Here is a 7,363-nt window from a genome sequence, read left to right as displayed (position 1 = left end):
ATCTATTATATAGTGCCTATCTATCTATCTATCTATCTATCTATCTATCTATCTATCTATCTATCTATCTATCTATCTATCTATCTATTCCTGCTCCTTCATGACTTGAGTGGACAGTTAAATAAAGTGGAAATCTCTGAGGTGGCACAGTAGTAATTGCTATTGCCTTACAACAAGGAAGCTTGGGTTGATGTCCCGAGTGGAGTTTGCATGTCCTCCCAGTGTCCATGTGGGTTTCCTCCAACAGTACAAAAGCGTGCAGGTTTGGTGCACTGGAAATGGTAAACTGGCCCTTGCATGTGTCTTTGTGTGGTTACCTTGTGATGAACTGGCGCCCTCTATGGGGTTTGTTCCTGCTGCACTCTGTTCATGCTGGGGTAGACTGCAGCTTCCTTGCAGTCCTACTCGGGATAATGGTGGGGTTTAGAAGATGGATGGAAGGCTTCTGAACAGTGCACATTTTTTCCCTCTGTAATTTCAATAATATAATTTCAAACACTCATAGCAATGATAATTAACATATTTTGCCTACGTATTTCATTATATTTCATATTTTCTATGTTCTTTTGCTCAAACTAAATGTTTTTAATTTCTTCTCCTAACCATTTACACGTGACCGGTTCAGTTGCATTTCTGATGTCACAGGAAGTAATGCTATAAATATGGCCGCATTTACTGTATTCATTTTCCTTCAGTGGATACTTTCACTCCTTTGAAAACTTTTTGTGATAGACAGCTTCTAAGGGTGGCATGGTGGCACACTGGTAGCACTGCTGCCTCGCAGTTAGGAGACCTGGGTTGCTTCCCGGGTCTTCCCTGTGTGGTTTGCTGTTCTCCCCGTGTCTGCATGGGTTTCCTCCCACAGTCCAAAGACATGCAGGTTAGGTGCATCGGTGATCCATAATTGTCCTCAGTGTGTGTGTGGGCTGGTGCCCTGTCTGGGGTTTGTTTCTGGCCTTGTGCCCTGTGTTGGCTGGGATTGGCTCCAACAGATCCCTGTGACCCTGTAGTTAGGATATAGTGGGTTGTATAATGGATGGATGGATGTCTCAGTGTCTGTCGGTATCCGGGCTGGTATTTCACGCTGTCTTCTTGATTCCTCTGTCCTCCCGTTCTGACTTCACGTGCGGTCCCTCTCTGACGTCCTCACCTCTGGCTACCTTTGATGACGTCACCCGCATTTACCATCCACGTCATCTCCATTTCTTCTGTCTGTTATACTTACAATACAATTTACAAAATCACACAAGAAGTGCCACAATGCACTTTAACAGACCCTGCCTCTTGACAGCCCCCAGGCCTTGTGAGAAGAAGACAAGAAAAAATTCCCAAAAATTAGGGAAACAAAAATGGAAGAAACCTCGGGAAAGGCAGTTCAAAGAGAGACCCCTTTCCAGGTAGGTTAGGCGTGCAGTGGGTGTCAAAAAGAAAAAAGGGGTCAATATAATACAATACAATACCTGTTATATACTGATTAGTACACAAAAAGTCTTCAAATCCTTCTTTATTATAGAAAAGCCTCTCCCATACAATCTCCTTCCGGAAACTCTCTTCATCCCTCTTCCAGTTCTATTTATATATATATTTGTACAGTGCCCCCTACTGCCCAAATTAAATAACATTGATACCACAACATAACAATACCCAGAACAGAACAAATCCTAAATACGGTATAAAATAAAAATTTTACAAGCATGGAGCAGAATTTAACAGTAGATGATATCCCATGCTAAGATTTGGATTTGTTCAGAGTCCTGGAGACCTCGGCCAACAAGCTGCCTGCCCCTATTGGCCATTCCACAGCTGAGTCAGTGCTGGGCCAGCCAATCCAATGGAAGGACCCCTCTACCCCATGATTCCTGCGATCCTCCATCACAGATGACTTCACCTTGGGCAGGCAGAACAACTTGGCAGGTGGGCCGTGGCACCAAGTGCCACATTTGAGTACCGAGCAGAGAAACAGAATCGGTGAGGGTTAGTAACAAATTAGAACTGCCATGTTACTTATGTTTTAGTGCTAATGACTGACAACAGAGATGCAGCCTGTACAGTTAATCAGCAGCTCTAGGCAGGGTGTGCTAAACTGAAGTTGTGAGTCTTCAGCCGGGATTTGAAAGCTGTTTCCTGCCACAAACTCATAAAAGCTCTCTAACCGCAGCATCTGTCCTAATTGACCGTTGGACCACCTGCATTATATGGAGACAGATCCCCACCCCTTAATCTGTTCTCTTTGTTGCTTGATTTCAGGTATACAACTCATAGAACAAATTTCTGTACCCTCTGTTTGCATTCTATATATTTTTGGGCTTATTGAAACAATATTTCGGTATCACAATTTTGTGTCTGTTTTTAAAGATAACCTTTTCATTGCCATTCTCATTTGTAATTAATTCAAAACACTTTGCAGAGATCAGCTTTCACTTTGACATTGCAGGGGTCTCTATCCAGTGCCCGCTGGTTGGACTAAGTTCTTTTTAATTGCAACGTTTTAAATAACCCGAAACTATATAGATACAGTATAATATAAGAAGGCGATACCCCTCCCTTAGTGATACAGCGGTAAGAAATCACAACTTAGGTTTCTTGAATGACGATTTACACGGCATAAGAGACGAGGAAGCCAAATGACAAGCCCGTGCGTAGAGTCTGCCATTTTCTTTGCTGTGCTGGAAGGATTTTCAGGATCGGATGACGTTATCTCCCATCCATCCATCGTCTTCAGAGGTGTGCCGGGCAATGTTCCAAGGCTCTTTCTCCGTGTGCACTTAAGTAAGTCATGCCATTTCAAACAAGGCAAAGAGAGGCATGTTGACTCTGACACACAGAAACAGTGCACGTTGCCCATTTGTCTTTGTCTATCGTATCCTATGCTTGGCCTAGCAGTTCTAAATGCTGAGCCCCCTTTGTACTAAATCTGGCTCAGCTGTGTATGTCGAAAGAAAAGAAAAGCAGATTTAAAATATCTGTACAGGGCACAGTGACATATTAAACATATAAACTTATTACAGGGTCTTGTTTTGTTGATCAGTGTCAAAAAGCCGAATGAGATAAACTCAATGTCATAGAGCCATAAAACGAGAAAACTTCCAAGGGGATGAACGTGTTTTATAGGCTCCGTACATTAGCAATATGCGATCAACCAAAAAGTTAGCTAGCTGCCTTCACGTGACCTACTGATGAACACACATATACCGTTGTAACAAAGGCGCTATATAGGCGCCTGACCCGACACAGACTCACACCGGAGACACAACTTTTTATTTTTCTTCACCTGTGGGACACATCTTCCCCGTGGACCCCATAGGCACAACACAGTCCCAAATGTAAGCACAAAACACTCTTTTATGGCACCACCACTCCTCCTCCTCCAAGCTTTGTCGTCCTCCTCCGCCTGACTCTGGCCATTGAGTGGTGGTTGCTGGCCCCTTTTATGGTCCACCCATACCTTAGATCTTCAAATGAGTGTCTGCTTAGAATTCCAAGAACTAAACTTAAAAGAAGTGGTGAGGCGGGCGACCTTCTGCTGTTATGCACCTAAAATCTGGAATAGCTTGCCAATAGGAATTCGTCAGGCTAATATGGTGAAGTACATTAAAAAACTGCTAAAAACTCATTATTTTAACATGGTTTTCTCACAGCTTCATTTGAATTTAATGCTGGTGATCTGCATATTCAATTAATTATCATTACTATTCATGGTGGCTCCAAAATCCGTACTAACTCCTACTCTCTCTTCTGTTTTTTTTCCGGTTTTCTGTGGTGTGCCTAATCATAGCACCGTGATGTCCCTACATTGATGGATTAAAGGCCAGAAGTCCACGTGACCGTCATCATCAAGTCCTTCCATGAGAACCCTGAATGAGGACTGATCATTTATGTTAGGTAGAATGCCTAGAGGGGGCCGGGTGGTCTCGTGGCCTTTCACCCCCTGCAGATTTTTTTTTTTCTCCAGCCGTCTGGAGTTTTTTTGTTTTTTCTGTCCTCCCTGGCCATCAGACCTTACTTGTATTCTGCGTTAATTACAGTTCTCTGATTTTAATTCTTACTTTGTCTTTTTTCTCTTTCTTCATCATGTAAAGCACTTTGAGCGACATTATTTATATGAAAATGTGCTATAGAAATAAATCTTGTTACCCAGAAGTGCTCCTGGTGGTTGACTGCTGAGCTCCGGCTACACTTCCGGGTCTGGTGAAAATGCCGCCCAGCTGCAGCACTCCCTGGCAGTGTCGTGGCGAAAAATTCATCACCAGAAGGCTTTTTACCTGAAAATAAAGGCTATTAGGACTCGGGATAGACAGACAGAGTTTCAAAGCTTTATTGCAATAAAACAACACCAAAAATAACAAGGACTCAACCCAATATGGCCAAATTGAGCTGAGCCCTGAACATTGCACCAATCAAAGTTTTTATAACAATTTCTTATCATTTTAACCTTGTTCGATTTGCTCATTCTGCACCTGGCCATTCTGTCTATTGTTCACTCCAGTGTCTGTTTTTCTTATTCTTCATTGGTTCATCAACTAGGCAGATGTTCTTTATTCCATATTTGGTCTTTCATGGTGTCACTTCCTTTTCTAGCCTTTCATGCTATGCTATATTGGTGGCAACCTCTTATCCTGTTCTAAGTTGGCTTCTGTATATCAATCTCTGTTCTTTTTTCCTGTAGATTCTCAAACTGGTAATTTCTGCTGTAAGCTTAAAAATAATGCAATATAACTGATTTTTAGTTAACTATTTGCTTGACCTATCTTATTTGCTTACCATTCTAATTTATGCTTAATCTAATGTTTTAGAAGCTTTTAATTACTTTTTATGGCTCTTTATGTTAATTTGCTATTCTCTATTCTAATATAAAAAAAATTTCCTTCTACAGCAGCGCCTGCAGGACCCAACAGGGCTTCACCCAACTCCAATTCCCATGGAGGCCTGCGGGATACCGAGGCACATTAGGGTTAGGATTAGGGTAGGGGATATGGCCATTATTGGCAAGCCCTGGTACACTTATTCCCATTTTAGAATTTAATTTTGTTCCCAGTTAGGGGGAGGTATTGCACAGTCCACGGCTGTTCCCCCTGAACATATAGCGAAGGGCCGTCCGCCACACCATACAAAGCTTTATTTCAATTGACTGCTAAGCCTACAGGAATGTCAATGAAGTCCTAGCAATGAGACTCTGGGTGAGCCATGACATAAACCAAGAACATGAAAATAAAATTCTACAAATGCTGTAAAATAATAATAATAAAAACTGAACACAAAATGATGCTAATGTGTGCCTGCTCAGATAGAAAGGTGATTTTAATCAAGTGTAAAATATTTCAATTTTTACCTTACTTCCATTAAGTGCTTCCACGGTTTCTTATGTAAAATGAGTTTTTTGACCCTGCCATTTTCACGTCTCTTTAGCTCTCCAAGTCTTCATGAGTTCAGTTAAGTTTTAGACCTGAACAAAGGAAAAAGTTTGAAACAATGTCAAAAACAATACAAAATCCATAAAGGCACTTTCACGAAAAATGTTGTAAATTCCAGAATTAACAGATCTGTGTCGTGAGATGTCACCACACGCCCTTCAATACGGTTATTTGTTTTGGCCCAGGGATGTAAAGCAGAACAGAAAACAGAGCAGCAATTCAGAGCAAATGAAATGCAATGCCGAGTCTCAGCATTAAAACGCTCAACGCTGCTAACAGTTCACACACACACTCATCCCATTGACTGCAGGCACAATCGGTGCCAAATTATCCATGAAAGAATCATTGATCTGAAATTCAAAAACCACCAAGCAACTGGCCAGAGAAAGGGAAACATCTCGCCTCTTTCACTGGGTGATATTAGGGTGGCCTTTGTTTTTCAAGCAACCTTGTTAGCATCTAATAACGGCTCTAATGGAAGAGAATCATTTGAGGAGACTTTAATAAATGTACTTTTAAACGAGTTACACTCAATGATTTGGAGTGCTTTGGTCAAGCAGGCATGCTGGATAAGATTAATGTGTCACAAAATAAGAAAACAGAACTCTATAGAGAGATGAGTTAGAGAAGCGAGTGTGTTTACTGTAAAGGACACAAATCAAATGTACATACTGACATTTTTAGTAGCCGGTGGCCATTAGGATGTTACAGTACATGTGTGTTTACTTTCAGTTAAATATTAAATTTTATCTAAATATATTAAATGTCTGTCCCCGCCGTTCTGTTGTGTTTAAAAAATTACAATGAATCGTATTCAAAATGTTTTATTGGTATGATAATGAAGTATGCCACAATAATAATTTATAATTCCATCTGCTTTCAAACTCACTTACACATGCTATGAAGTCAAAAGAGCCCAAGGCCAGTTAACAATGACATTGTTAGTAATAATAATATTCTATCCATCCATTCATTCATCTATTTTTAACCAGCCTAATCCAAAATATGGCTGTTCCTAGCCATATTTGAGCATCTTTGAGCCGTAAGCAGTATACGTATTTTAAGGCCACATCCCTGAGTTACCTTTCTACTCTGCATGGATTGGAAGAGGGTCTCTTTACTGGCTGTTGGACCCCAAGCTGTCGCCGACAGGGCTTGTACCAGGGAATGGCGCAGTTCACACGGGTCAGAGACTATCAGGGTAGCAAAGGGCAAGAACCAGTCCTCGACAGGGGGCCAGTACAGCAATGATAGATAGATAGATAGATAGATAGATAGATAGATATAAAAGGCACTATATGATAGATAGATAGATAGATAGATAGATAGATGTGAAAGGCACTATATGATAGACAGATAGATAGATAGATGTGAAAGGCACTATATGATAGATAGATAGATAGATAGATAAATATAAAAGGCACTATAGAATAGATAGATAGATAGATACATAGATAGATAGATAGATGTGAAAGGCACTATATGATAGATAGATAGATAGATAGACAATGAAAGGCACTATATAAGTAATAGATAGATAGATAGATAGATAGATAGATAGATAGATAGATAGATAGATAGATAGATAGATAGTATAAAAAGTATAGTATAAAAACATTATTTTTCTTCACCTGTGGGGCACATTTTCCCCGTGGAGCCCACAGGCACAACACAGTCCCACAAGTAAGCACACAAGCACAAAACACTCTTTTTTGGCACCACCACTCCTCCTCCTCCTCCAAGTTTAGTCCTCCTCCTCCTGACTCTGGCCATTGAGTGGTGGCTGATGGCCCCTTTTATAGTCCACCCAGAAGTGCTCCAGGTGGTTGACTGCCAAGTTCTGGCTGCACTTCCGAGTGTGGTGAATACGCTGCCCATAAAAGCTCAGGAGTCCCAGCTGCAGCACCCCCTGGCAGCAGCTGCGGGACCCAATAGGGCTGCACCAAACCAAT

General features: G+C 41.2%; 1 long non-coding RNA gene across 1 annotated transcript; it reads right to left on the bottom strand.

Annotated features, from left to right (window-relative positions):
- Positions 1-239: 239 nt before the first annotated feature.
- On the bottom strand, positions 240-5,514 carry LOC120541576. Its single transcript, XR_005636035.1, has 3 exons — positions 5,330-5,514; positions 4,135-4,262; positions 240-469 (listed from the first exon to the last, which is right to left on the bottom strand). It is a non-coding gene; the product is annotated as an uncharacterized LOC120541576 (long non-coding RNA).
- Positions 5,515-7,363: the final 1,849 nt, after the last annotated feature.

This window comes from Polypterus senegalus, chromosome 12 (genome assembly GCF_016835505.1).
Source record: "Polypterus senegalus isolate Bchr_013 chromosome 12, ASM1683550v1, whole genome shotgun sequence".
In the NCBI taxonomy this organism is placed as follows: domain Eukaryota; kingdom Metazoa; phylum Chordata; class Cladistia; order Polypteriformes; family Polypteridae; genus Polypterus; species Polypterus senegalus.
Note: the sequence above shows the minus strand (reverse complement) of the source record. Positions and strands in the feature narration are given on the sequence as shown.